At 45.4% G+C, this 14,260-nt stretch overlaps 1 protein-coding gene across 14 annotated transcripts in view; it reads right to left on the bottom strand.

Annotated features, from left to right (window-relative positions):
• ZMIZ1 (zinc finger MIZ-type containing 1) overlaps positions 1-14,260 on the bottom strand; it is a 477,780-nt gene that overhangs the window by 287,851 nt on the left and 175,669 nt on the right. For all 14 annotated transcript variants that reach the window (XM_056799734.1, XM_056799767.1, XM_056799744.1 and 11 more), the window contains one exon: positions 13,351-13,434. The gene's annotated coding sequence lies outside the window, so the exon portion shown is untranslated. The remainder of the gene's footprint in view (positions 1-13,350; positions 13,435-14,260) is intronic.

The raw sequence follows: 14,260 nt of genomic DNA, 5'->3' as shown, positions 1-14,260 counted from the left end.
CATCCGAAAAGAGAAGAAACCATGAAGGAGAATTTCAGAGGTTATGTTTCACAATTAACAGCAGGTTTCCGGTGAGCTATCGAATCTTAGTAAATGAAAGAGAGACAGAGACAGACAGACAGAATTTGCTGATGCCTTTCCCCCATTTTCCTCCTTGGAAATAACAGCAACCACCTGTACCTGGGAGTTCAGCCTAGAGTGAAACATGCGATTGCCATCAGAACAATGGGAATACCAATTCCAGTCCTTCTGGGGGGCCCAGCACTCCATCAACTACCATCCCAGAATCCCATCTTCTTTTTGACTCAGTAATCGATGCCATACAAAATGTCTGACTCGTTGCAATCCCAAACCAGAGGCGTCCCACACACTCAGGGCAGACAACATCTCAGAAGGAATGCTTAGATCAACAGAGACTGTAGGTGAGGCTCTGAAGGAAGCCAGTTCCCCCTACCTCAGCTCCAGCTACATCATTCTGATTCCCTACTGTCCAAAGTATAATCTTTTTTTTGGGGGGGGGGCTTAAAAAACCTCTAATCTCTGCATTTGGAACAGCAAAGTAAACACAGATTAGACAATTCACCCTTTGACTTGGTGCCAAGTAACCTCAATCCTATAAAATGCTTCTTAATGACCCGACTGCAACAGTGATGGTAGTGTTACAGTCTCTGAGCTTCCAGTCACTGCTCAGAGCTCTGAGCCCCTCCCCTCCCTGACCACGTGGGAGATACTGCAGGGGCTGCTGCCTTTCTATTTCCTCACCAGCCCCAAGGAGGGATTCCAGAGGCATTTCAGGAGCCTGCTGCTCAACTCCCACTCTTGGCCAAAGCCCAGGCTCCAGTTCTGTGGAATGTAGGCAAGAGGGGAGAGCATCTTCTGACATCAGAGGAAGCTGCTGGAGAGGGAGCTGGGGGGCAAGGCAGGGTCTTTGGAGGGGATGAGGACCCGATCTTGAAAGGCCAGGAAGACCCTGGCCACCCACTTAATTATCAGGGATGGACTGATTTTACTAAGATTTTCCTCTCTCTCTTTCTCTCTGTCTCTCTCTCTCTGTGTCTCTCTCTCCCTCTCCAGCTGTCTGTCTGTCTCTCTTTGTCTGTCTGTCTGTCTTTCCTTCTCTCCCTCCCTCTCTCCCTCTCTCTCTCTCTCTCTCTCTCTCTCTCTCTCTCTCTCTCTCTCTCTCTCTCTCTCTCTCTCTCTCTCTCTCTCTCTCTCTCTCTCCCTCTCTCTCTCTCTCTCTCTCTCTCTCTCTCTCTCTCTCTCTCTCTCCCTCTCCCTCTCCCTCTCTCTCTCTCTGTCTCTTTCAATGAAAATTCCCCATGAGGAACCTCTTCAATCTATCAACACTTCTTAAGCACCTAGTATGTGCCTTTCAACAATTGACAGTCTTGGAAAGGTGTCTAATGGACTGAGGAGTTTAGGTCCTGCCTTACTCCTATAGGAGAGTTTCTCTGACTTCCTTCAAGACTTGGCCCAGAGTCTTCTTTTGGAGAGGTTTTTTCTGATCCCTCCAGGAGCTAGAGCCTCCTCTTCTCAGATTACTTCCCACCTATTCCACCTATGTCTCATATGCCCTCTGTTATGGATGTGTTCCCAAAGATCTGACATGTATTCTATTCTGTGTTCACCTAATTTATTTCTAGTTTCCTTCTTTATATTCAAGTCATTCTCTTATTCTGAGTTTATCTTGGTGTAGGGTGTGAGATGTTGATCTAAACCTAATTACTGCATTTTTTACCTTTGTTTGTGTGCTTAGCACAGTGTCTGGCACATGCAAACATAGGCATTATTGCCAGAGACAGGATTTGAACCCATAATATCTCCCTGTCTCCAAAGTCAGCATTCTATCCACATCATGTCACGGTGCTCCCCTCTATCTTGTGGGAGCTAAAGAATGACAATTTGGGGCATCTAGGTGGAGAGAGGTTCTTGGTTTAAATCTGGCCTCAGATACTTCCTTGCTATGTGACCCTGGCCAGGTCACTTCACTCCAAATGTCTAAGGCTTACTATTCTTCTGTCTTAGAACTGATCCTTGGCATCACTGAAAGACAGAAGGTAAAAGGTTTTTTTTTTTTAATTAAAAGTAAATGCAAGTTCAGGATGAGAGGGCTCAGAAGAAAGGAGAAATGTCTCATTAAGAAGGGGCCACCACTGGCTGAAGTAGAGTAAAATGCATCCTGGATAAGATTCCTTATCAGGAAGGAACAAAACATTGGGCTGGGAGGCAGAAGGGTGGGGTAGAGATGAAGAGGGAAGGGAGGGGGTGGGCTGTATTTCAGTTATGCCACTTACTAGCTATGTATGACCCTGGGCAAGTCCTTGCACCCATTCAAGCCTTGGTTTCTCAGCTGTCCAATGGAAATAATAATGCCCACCATGTCTGCATCCCAGGGATGGTGTGAGGCTCCAATAAGATCACAGAAAATTGTAAAATCCCATACAAATGTAAATTGAGTCATGATTATTATTATAGCTGAGCTTTCCAACCAGCTGATGATTCGCCCCTTTAAGCAACTACAACTTTTAATTTTTATTTTAACTAGATGGGATAGAAATCTGTCTAAAATATGGCAGACTTCCTTGCCCTCTTAACCAGAGTCTACCTGAAGAAAATTTAATCCTGTCTTAATGATGAGGGGCTATCATTAGGCTCATCTCTCACAGCACAGGAGGATGATGCCCTTGGGGGGCACCTCAGGGGCTTCTGAGGGGTATAGGGTGGTTTGCTTCTACCCCAGACAGTTTCACACTTGTGTTTTTCAAGCTTTGTGTCTGAATTTTTTTCTTCTTGTCCTCTCTCTTGGCTGTCAGACTGAGTTGCCCTTTACACTGTTCTCCCTTCTCAGTTGCTACTTCCACCAGGTTTGGGGTCAGGAAAGGAGGGCACCAGCTTTGGTGGAAGGGTAAGCAAGATGAAAAGTCAATTAGTTCTTTTCTTTTTAATAATTCTATCATTTATTCATTTTAAACATTCTTTTCCTTTTAAATTTGGAATTTCAGATTCTTTCCCTTCCTTCCCATTTCTCTCCCGCCCCCCCCCACCATCCACCGAGGAGGCCAACAATATGATAGCAATTCCACATGGGAAATTATGCAAAATATATTTCCATGTTAACCATATCACCCAAAAATGCAAAAATATAGATTTCGATTTGCCCTCAGGGCTCGTCAGTTCCATTTCTGTAGTTGGATAGCATTTTTTTAATTCAAATTTTATTTTTTTTTAACCCTTACCTTCAGTCTTAGAATTAATATTGAGAGAGGGGGCAGCTGGGCAGCTCAATGGATTGAGAACCAGGCCTAGAGATAGGAGGTCCTAGGTTCAAATCCGACCTCAGCCACTTCCTAGCTGTGTGACCCTGGGCAAGTCACTTGACCCCCATTGCCTAGCCCTTACCACTCTTCTGCTTTGGAGCCAATACACAGTGTTGACTCCAAGACAGAAGGTAAGGGTTTATATATATAAAAGAATCAATATTGAGTATTGGTTCCAAAGCAAAGGAAGGAAAAGGGGTAAGGGCTAGGCAATGGGGGTTAAGTGCCTTGCCCAGGGACACCTGGCTCAGAAGTATCTGAGGTCAAATTTGAACCCAGGACTTCCTGTCTCAAGGCCTGACTTTCAATCCATCGAACCACTTAGCTGACCCCAATAGTATTTTGTTCATCATGGGTCCTTTGGAATTGTCTTGGATTATTGTACTGATCAGAGTGCTAAGTCTTTTTCAGTTGATCATCGTTATAGCATTGCTGTTATTGTGCATGATGATCTCTCAGTTCTCACTTCACTTTGGACCATTTCATGTAGATGTTGCTAAGTTTTTCTGAAACGACTCCTCTCATCATTTCTTATAGCACAATAACATTCCATCATAACCAGATGCCACAATTTGTTCAGCACCCCGATTGATGAGTATCCCCCATAACTTCCATTTCTGTGCCACCATAAAAAGGGCTTCTATAAATATTTTTGTACATGCAGGTCCTTTTCCTTTTTCTTTGATCTCTTTGGGGTATTAAAGGGTATGCACAGTTTTATAGCCCCTTGAGTATCGTTCCAGATTGTTCCCCACAATGGTCAGACCTGCTCACTACTCTACCAACAATTCATTAATGTAATTTTTCCCTCATCCCCTCAAGCATTTGTCATTTCTGATAGGTGTGAGGTGGTACCTCAGAGTCATTTTAATTTGCCTTTCTTTAATCAACAGTAGAGCATTTTTTTATATGACTGTAAGTAGCTTTTATTTCTTCTTGTGAAATTGCCTGATCAAGTCCTCTCACCATTTATCAATTGAGGAATGGAAGTCATTTTTATAAATTTGACTGTTACCTATATAGTTGAGAAATAAGGCCTTTATATCAAAGAAATTTGCTGTAAATTAAAAAAAAATATAACTTCATTACCTATGGCATCTTTTAGCAAAATATAGTTTCCTGATTATATTTTTTAATTAGGTCTGTTTTTTGCTTTTGATTAGTCTGAGATCATGATTATTGTCCCTGCCTTTTTTATTCAGCTGAAGCATAATAGATTCTGCTCCAGTCCTTTAGTTTAACTCTGTGTGTGTCTTTCTATTTCAAACATGTCTCTTGTCCACAGCATTTTGTTGGATTCTGTATTCTAATCCATTCTGCTATCCGCTTCCATTTTATGGGTGAGCTCATTCCATTCACATTCACAATAATGATAACTATATATTGTCTTCTATCCCATTTTCTTTCTGTTTATCTTTCTCTCTCTTTTTATTTTGTCCCACCTCAAAAGTCTGTTTTGTTTCCAACCACTGCTTCCCTTAATCAGCTCTCCTTTTAAGTCAAGTGGCTCTGATGGATGGTCTTGTAAATGAACTGAAAATGTTTTCATTCATCAACTGTTGCCCTTGATCAAAGCCATTCAAAGGCCTTTTGGGCTTCCTTCCATGATTCTCAGCTGAGTACTGGGTAGGCAATTCTGATAGATGGATAAATTTTAGAGGAATGAGTTGTTATCATTATTACAAATAATTATTATTTAAAATAGTGGCATAGGATGCTTGGCTCCCAAAATAAGTAGATCTCAAAGCACCTAACTTCTTGCTTTTTCCAGTTTCCTCACTTTCCCTAACTGGGAGTTCTCCTAAATCATAGCATTTGGGAACAAATTCCTGGGTTTTACTTCCAGATATGATTCAGACTTCTACCTATCCTTTCCTGGCTTCCATTTCTCCAGGAGGTAAGTATGTGAGAAGGTACACCTCTCCCTCACTCCCTAGATTAGAAGTATCTGAATAAATCAAATGATGGCTAACATGTTCCTCTGATGGCAAAGGCTATAAAAGTACTGAGGACAGTCCCATTGCCCATACCCCTCCCTGACGCCATGCTGTTTGGCAGATATCTGGTCTGCTCCTGGTCCCTGGATAGATTTTTCAACCCAGAACCAAACACTTTACACAAGAGAACAGTAATAAAATGTTTCAGAGCAATAAAATGAACACTTCAGAGAGCTGAGCAAAAAGAAAAAAAATATTATCCAGTTACCAATAATTCCATTTGAAAAGTCAACCCCCATCCTCAAAAGAAAATACTGCAATAGTCACATCCCATCTCTTCTGGGGAAGCTTTTCCTACCCTAGCTGACAAAGAGGAGATAGGGACCTTTTAAAACTCAGCCATCAAAAGTCATTTAGATCCTTTCAAATAGGCAGAGCATGTTCAACATTCATGTTATGTTATTACTCTTCAAAATCGTTATAGGAACAGGAGAAACTGTGTTCCTGGTTCAACTTAAAGGCAAAGCAGACCAAGGGAGGGTGGAAAGAAATCTCACTTACTCCCAAGTGCTGCCTGGCCCTAATAGGTCCCACTCTCAAAGACGGAAGGGAAGATACTCCGAAACAATTGTTAAAGAAACAATGGAGACTCCTGGAGAGGAAGTCAGCGACTGTCTTAGGATCCAACCTCTCACCTCCATCTGAGTGAGCTCAAGCAGACACATATAGACATTGGTGGCTCCATTGCTAGTGACTAGCTCTGTTCCCCTCTTTGGTTTCTCCACCAAAGAAGATCTTGGAGGCAGACTAATATTAGGCTTCAGGAGCCAGTATGTCCAATTGACAGGAGCTGGGGAAGGGTGGCAAAATAGACCAGAGAGGCTTCCCTCAGGCTTTGCCTTCACCAGCACCCCAGCAAGACCCCTGGGAACATCAAAGGATAAAGAGAGCTGGCTAGGCTTTTAAAAATTAGTTAGTCCAAATCCTTCTTTCTAAAGATGAGGAAACAAAAGACCTATAGGACTTGCCCTAGATCCTGGAAAGATTTGAATCATGGACTTCCAGGGCTCTTTCCATTACCTTATAGGACTTCTCAGAAAGGGACTTACCATCTAGATCAACATCTAACCTCAACAAAAGCTAAAGGCTAGGAATACAAATCAATTGAGTCCTTCCTTCATAGAACTGCAAACTGCCATTTGTTCCAGGTTCACAAAGCAGCCATCTAAAAGCCAGAGGGAGAATAGTCTACTTGTTTTCTCTACAAACTGGTCCTGGACAATCAATCAATCACACTCACTAGCTGGGTGACTCTGGGCAAATCACTTAATCTGTGTTTGCCTTAATCCACTGGAGAAGGAAATGGCAAACCACTCCAATATCTTTGCCAAGAAAACTCAATGGACAATATTGGCACGCTATGGTCCATGGAGTCACCGTGTCAGCCACAACTGAACAATAACGTGTGGCAGGTACTGTACTGGACACAAATTCATAAATTCATAGTTCCTGCCCTCAAGGAGCTTATATTCTATCAATGGTCCTATGAAGTGGGAATTATCCTAGAGATGTAGCATTCACTGTCCTTCCATATTTATTCCAAGTCTGAGATCAGCTCTCTCTCTTATTCTTCCAAACTTCCTCCCCTCAAGATGCTAAGTTTGCCACTGTGAACTCAATAGGAGGACAAAGGGTATCAAGTCTCAGTGGATAAGGACAGTGAGCACTCTGCCTACAACCAGCTGGATCATTTTGCTATCCCTCCCCATATCCTCTGCTCATTTCTGCCTCTGGAATCTATATTTGCCAGGAATGCTCTCCCACTCAAACCCTGCTTATTCAACAATTAGAAAAATATTTGATGAGTGCCTACTATGTGCAAGGCACTGGAGATATCAAGACACAAATCAAACAGTCCCTTACTCTGAAGGGATGGGGGATAGATGGCGCAGGGTCATCCAATATATAAGAAAATAAGAGACTCTTTCAAGAGCTAATCTAATCCCACCTTGTCTTCTTTGCCCACTGCAGCCAATATTCCCATCTCCTTCTCCATATGTATGCCTTCCTACTATTCTTAAAAGCAAATGACAGGGGGCTAGGTGGCACAGTGGATAGAGCTCCAGCCTGGAGTCAGGAGGGTCTGGGCTCGAATCTGGCCTCAGACACTTTCTAGCTATTTGACTCTGGAAAAGTCACTTAACCTTCATTGTCTAGCCAATACTCAGTATCAATTCTAAGACAGAAGGTAAGGACTTAAAGCACACACACCATCACCACCACCACCACCACCAAACCCTACTATGTGCCAAGTGGCAGGCATAGAAAGAGAAAAGTAAATGATCCCTGTTCTTAAGGAATTTAATTTCTACTGGGGAAGACAAATGTGTACAGGTACACACACACACACACACACACACACACACACACACACACACACACCTATAAATCTAAGTGCTAGCAGGGATTTTGTGTAATCTTCATGTACCGTATAGCACCTCACCTTCCATCCCCAGTTTTTGTATAAAGACTTCTAGAAGATTTCATCGACTTCCAAAACTCATCCCTTAGCTGCCCTCAGAATCCCCAGCCCACCCAAGAACAAAGGAATGGTCCTGGATTGACTAGTCTGCCAAGAACCTCTGGAATAACTAACGAGTCTCTGAAAGAAATGAGAGATAGCACAGTACCCTGGAAATCTGGTAAAATTAGGGTAGAAGAGGAAGCGGGGGCCTGAGCTCAAACACAGTCCTCACCACTTCAGTGACCCTGAGGAATCATTTCATTTCTCTGGCCCTTGGTAATTCATTCTTCATCTGTAAAATGAGCTGTTTGGACCCAATGGGCTCTGAGGTTCCTTTTAGCTCACAAGGAAATCCAAATGGAAATTATGGAACGACAAGGCCAGAGAAAGCCCATTTCAGCAGTGGCCAAAGGGGAGGGGGAAACATCAGCAGGGTTCCAGAGCAGATGGGGACACTGTTTTTGCAGAGATCAAGAAAGCTTTCAGAACTCATGCTACTCCTAGGAGCTGGGCTGCCCAGGGAGTTGGACTTGCTAAGAAATGACAGCAAGACTTCAAATGGGGCTCTGCCAGCGTCCCCTTGTTTGACAGATCATCCTTTGTTTGCATGATGCTATTTTGCAAGATGACAGCTATCAAGTCAGATTACTTCAGACTGCTTAGGGTGATGCATGCCAAAGACGCACTGCAAAGATCATTTCAAATGAGGGATCCCCCCCCCTTGCCCTCTACCCCCACCCCATTCCTGGCACCAGCTTGAAGCCTTCAGATCCTGGTGATCTGGGATAGATGATCCATCCTGTGGGACCCCTTCCCAGGACAAAGCTAGGCCCTGATTCAGGACTCTACCTAATTTGTCACCTGGAATACAGGAGGGGTGAGAGAAAGAGGGAGAGGGAAGAAGAGAGAAAGACACACACAGAGAGGAAGAGAGAGAAACGGAGACAGAGAGTGAGAGAGGGAGACAGAGAGAGAGAGAGAGAGCAAGAGAGGGAGGGAGACAGAGACAGAGAGGGAGAGAGGGAGAAAGGCAGACAGAGAGAGACAGACAGAGAGGGGGGGAGGGAGAGAGAGAGGGAGAGAGGGAGAAAGAGAGAGAGTAAGAGAGGGAAAAGGGAGACAGAGAGAGAGAAAGGGAGAGAGAGGGAAAAGGGAGACAGAAAGAGAGAGAGAGACAGAGAGCGAGGGAGACAGAGACAGAGAGGGAGAGAGGGAGAAAGGGAGACAGAAAGAGAGAGACAGATGGGGGAGGGAGAGAGAGGGAGAGAGGGAGAGAGAGAAGAGAAAGAAATAGAGAGAGGGAGAAAAGGAGACAGAAAGAGAGAGAGAGTGAGAGAGGGAAAAGAGAGACAGAAAGAGAGACAGAGAGACATAGAGAGAGAGAGAGAAAGAGAGGGAGGGAGACAGAGACAGAGAGGGAGAGAGGGAGAAAGGGAGACAGAAAGAGAGAGACAGACAGAGGGGGGGAGAGAGAGAGGGAGAGAGGGAGAGAGAGAAAAGAGAGAGAGGGAGAAAGGGAGAGAGAAGAGAAAGGGAAAGAGAGAGGAGAGAGTCAGACAGGGGGAGAAAAGGAGAGAGAAGAGAAAGAGAAATAGAGAGAGGGAGAAAGGGAGACAGAGAGAAAGGGAGAGAGAAAGGAGAGAAACAGAGAGAGAGGGAGAGAGGGAGAGAGAAAGAGAGAGAGGGAGAGAGAGAGAGGGAGAGAGGGAGAAAGGGAGACAGAAAGAGAGAGAGAGAGACAGAGACAGAGAGACAGAGACAGAGAGACAGAAAGAAAGAGAGGTAGAGCACCTCCAGGTCCACCAGGAATCTTGAAAAGACATGCCTATTTGGCCAAACCACACCCAGCCCTTTGCCTTTGACAGTCTTGGCTGTGGGTATAGCATGATCTTCCTATGGTCCTGTACTTCTAGGATAAAATACAAATGAATCCACTTGCTATTTAAAGCCCTCACACAGGCTGGCTGCCGCCTACCTTTCCAGACTTACTACATACTAGTCCTTTTCACTCACTTGACATTCCTGTCAAACTGGCCTACTCCCTGTTCTCTGGCCTTGGCATTCCATTTCCCACCTCTCTTCCTTTCTGTCCTGGATCCCCAGTTGCCCCCGCCTGGGATGCACTTCTTCTTCCCCTCTCAGAATCCTTAGGCTCAGCTCAGCACCTCCTATAGGAAGCCTTCCTGGAAGTCCTAGTCTTCAGTGCTTTCTCCCATCTCGAATTACTTTGGCAATAGAAGTTTCTTTAGGGCAGGGGCTGTTTCCCTGTTTGCCTTTGCATCCCCAAGGAAGTAGGCTAATGCTTAATAAATCTTGGGTTTAATAAATACGTGTGGAATTGAAATGAAGTGAGGAAGAGGGGCGCTAGCCGTGCCTCCATTCCCCCCTTCCTGTTCCTTCTCCCGGCCCTAACCCTCTTCTATTTCAGGAAAGAAAATAAGATTTTTAGTGACCGTCAAAGTCAAGCGCCAGGGGGCAGGGCCAGCTTTCAGTTTTATATAGACTTTGCAAATCTAGAGACTGTTCTCGGTCCGGGTCCCAATCCCTCCCTCCACTTACAGAACAACCCACAGGGACACTCTCATACACGTCTGCCTCCATGTGGAGACACACTCCCGGCCCCAAGGCTCCCACTTCCAGGCTGGCTGTCTACATTCTCAATTCTACTCTGCAGCTGGGCTCTTCTCATGCCTGGGCTGAGTAGGTGAAAGCTGCCGCCTTCTCCAAGTTCCTCTTTTAAAAGGAGACTCTCGACCCCGCCTTATTTCTCCTCTCTGGAGCCTGAGCAACACAGGAAGTCCCTGATACTTCTGTGTGAGCGAACGGGTCCAATCCCCGGGCTACCGTCCAGGAGAGGTAGTAGGGGCCAAGGGGAGAATCCGGAGGACCTGGGGAGATACAGATCTGGGGGACGCTGACAAGACCCAGCTCTGCCTGTGACACCCTCGCAAAGTCTGCAGGAATCAATCCACCACACGACTCTCCTGCGCCCCAAGTTCCCTTTGCTGGATCTAGCCAAGGGAAGAAAGAGTCCTCGCTGACTCAGCCCCAAGGGTCTGGTCTCAGCACGAATACTAAAAACACACAGGTCCCTCCTGCCCAGTTCGACCCACAAAACAGGACAGCCCTGGCTCAGAAGCTCAGGCTTCAGACCGAAAACAAACCTCAAAAGCTGTGTGGCCCCCTTGCTTAGCCCTTACCACTTGGAACCTATACCCAGTATTGATTCTAAGAGAAAAGGTGAATTTGAAAAAAAATAGGTCCCAAGATGTGTAGGGGGTGAAGGTGGGCTGCCTTTACCTATTCACCATCTGCACCCCAAAGAGACTGTACGATTCAGAGCTTTCCCCTTCCAGAACATCCTTTTCTGTCCCCCATTTCTCTACCCATTACGTCTGGCATCCAGGTGTCCACTGACCAAACGTAGTCCTGTTTCTCTAATCTGAGGGTGACATTATTTTAGTCTCCTGGTGGACAGAGTGCACCGCCTGGTCATCACCACGAATCCAGCTGCTGCTTCCCAGCCTGGTATGGGCTTCCTGCAACAGGGGAGCAGCAGCACCCCTGCCTCACTTTCAGGTCAGCAGAGGGGCCTAGAGAGGTGGGGACAGGACCAGAAAGGCAGGCAGATGTGGCTGAACACAGGCAGAGTAATTAAGAGAGACAAAGTAAGCTTGGCAGGGACGGGCGGGCGCTCACCTGCTCCAGTGGCCGTGTCACTGGCACTGGCAATTGGTGAGATTTACAGGGAAAACACAGGTCGAGGCTCAGGGATGGCAGACAGGAAAAGAGGAAGGTCTGTATGCCTTATTCTTATTTTTTCCTAAGGCCACACGATTCCCAGTTTGCCTGAGAGGCTGACATTTTTGTTCCTCTCCCCAAAAGGAGTGAGTTGGGTCTGTGGGCATGTTCGCCTCAGAGTTGTGTATGAAGGGGATCTGTCTCCCCCCGCCTGAGCCTTGAGCTGAGAGGTTATCATTTCCCTCAGCCAGGCAGAGCCAGGCCTGCCTGCCACAGCAGGACCAGTGAGATGATAAACAAGACTTTGCTTTTGGATCGGCTGGTTTGTTTTGACTTATGCCCCCTTCAACAGGGATCACTGGTGTCAGCGGAGAGGGAAAAACTTTGGCCAGGCTTCTAAGCAGGATTATTCACTGCTTTTCTCTCTCCTGACCCTCCTCTTGCCATCCTCCCCATCCCTTAACATCATTCCAGATCTCAGGTCCTACCTAAAGGGGAAGGAGTCGGGCGATGAAAATGCCTCCTTCTTCTAAAATCTGACACCGAGTTTTGTACAGTGGTGCTGAGTAAGAGAGTGTTTGTCGTGGGGGAGATGGAGGCAAATACTATCGTGTCTGGTACCTGAGAGGGATCCAGAGTTAGGAACACAGGTTTGAGGCAGCAGCTGTTTATGAGATGCCTCTCATATACCTCGATGTGTGATGTAATTCTCAAAGGAGTGCTCTCTCTCTGTCTGTCTCTCTGTCTTTCTCTCTCTCTGTCTCTCCTCTCTCTCTTTCTCTTCCCCCTCCCTCTCTCCTCACCTCTCTCTGTTCTTCCTATGTCTGTCTGTTTCTCCCTGTTTCTCTCTCCATTTATCTCTCTCTATCTCTGTCTCTCTCCCTTTCTGTCTCTCCATGCCTCTCTCTCCTTTCTCTCTCCCTCCATTTCCCTATCCCTGTCTCTCCCTTTCTCTCTGTCTTTGCCTCTATCTCTGTCTCTCTCCATTTCTCTCTTTCTCCCTTTCTGTCTCTCCTTCTCTCTCTCCCTCCCTCCCTCCTTCTCTCTCTCCCTCCATTTCTCTATCCTTGTCTCTCCCTTTCTTTCTGTCTTTGCCTCTCTCTCTCTTTCTCTCTCTCCATTTCTCTCTCTCTCCCTCCATTTCTCTATCCCTGCCTCTCCCTTTCTGTCTTTGCCTCTATCTCTGTCTCTCTCTCTTTCTGTCTCTCTGTCTGTCTGTCTGTCTCTCTGTCCATTTCTCTATCCCTGCCTCCCTTTCTCTGTCTTTGCCTCTATCTCTGTCTCTGTCTCTCTCTTTTTCTGTCTCTCTGTCTGTCTCTCTCCCTCCATTTCTTTATCCCTGTCTCTCCCTTTCTCTCTGTCGTTGCCTCTCTCTCTCTCTCTCTCTCTCTCTCTCTCTCTCTCTCTCTCTCTCTCTCTCTCTCTCTCTCTCTCTCTTTCTTCATTTTCTCTCTGTTCTCTCTCCCTCTCTTCATTTTCTCTTTGTTCTCTCTCTCTCTCTCTCTCTCTCTCTCTCTCTCTCTCTCTCTCTCTCTCTCTCTGTTCTCTCTCTCTGTTTCTCTCTCCCTCTCTTCATTTTCTCTCTGTTCTCTCTGTCTCTGTCTCTGTCTCTGTCTCTGTCTCTCTCTCTCTCTCTCTCTCTCTCTCTCTCTCTCTCTCTCTCTCTCTCTCTCTGTCTCTGTCTCTCTGTCTCTCTCTCTCTCTTCAAGAATGGGCATCTGTTTTGAGGCTAGCAGAGGTATCAACTCTAAGTCTGTGTGTCCAGACTGAAGCAGCACCCTTTAACCCCTGTAGCCTAAAGCTAGGCTTCACAGCATTGCCCTCCTCTTACCTCAGTGATCGCCAAATCGCCGGTATCCCCGCCTCAGCCAATCAGCAGTTCCAGTCCTGGTTCATTCACAGGAGCTCCATCATCCTAGGGCAAGAAGAGGAGAAGGTCAGCATAACTTTCCTTTTTTCCTTGGGGACGATCAAATGCTTTGAATCAGCAAATGCTGCGTCGCTTCTGACTCCTGCAGGCCAACTTCTTCATGATAGCTGGCATTTATAGAGAGCTTTAAAGTTTATAAAGCACTTTACACCTAGAATCTCATTTGAGCCCCACAACAAACCTGTGAAGAATAGTCTCTATGCCTATATGTATGTATGTACATACATTTTTTATTATGTATATTATATATGTCACTTTATGGCTTACAAAACATTTTCATGCTATCTCATTTAATCCTCACAACTACACTGTGAACAACAATAATAATTATTATAACCACAATAATAATAATAATAAACCACATTTTTAAAGAGCCCTTAACTTCCATCTTGGAATCAATACTGTGCATTGGTTCCAAGGTAGAAGAGTGATAAGGGCTAGGCAATGGGGGTTAAGTGACTTGCCCAGGGTCACACAGCTGGGAAGTGTCTGAGGCCAGATTTGAACCTAGGACCTCCCATCTCCAGGCCTGTCTCTCAATCCATTGAGCCACCCAGCTGTCTCCAATAAAATATGTATGAAAGAACTACTATATGCCAAATGTTACTAATGCAAAGTTAAGAGTGAACCTTCTACCCCAGCCAACAGGGCATTGTCATCATAAATGTATATTTATATTTCTTTACTGACTTATTTTATAATGACTAATATACCGACACATTTATATACTGATTAATTCAAGGCTTGAAATGTGCTTTTCAATATTATTTGATTTGGTCTCCACGAGAGACTCTAACCATTATAGCACACT

The sequence above is a fragment of the Monodelphis domestica genome, chromosome 1 (assembly GCF_027887165.1).
Source record: "Monodelphis domestica isolate mMonDom1 chromosome 1, mMonDom1.pri, whole genome shotgun sequence".
Lineage (NCBI taxonomy): Eukaryota > Metazoa > Chordata > Mammalia > Didelphimorphia > Didelphidae > Monodelphis > Monodelphis domestica.
This window is presented reverse-complemented; position numbering and strand designations above follow the sequence as displayed.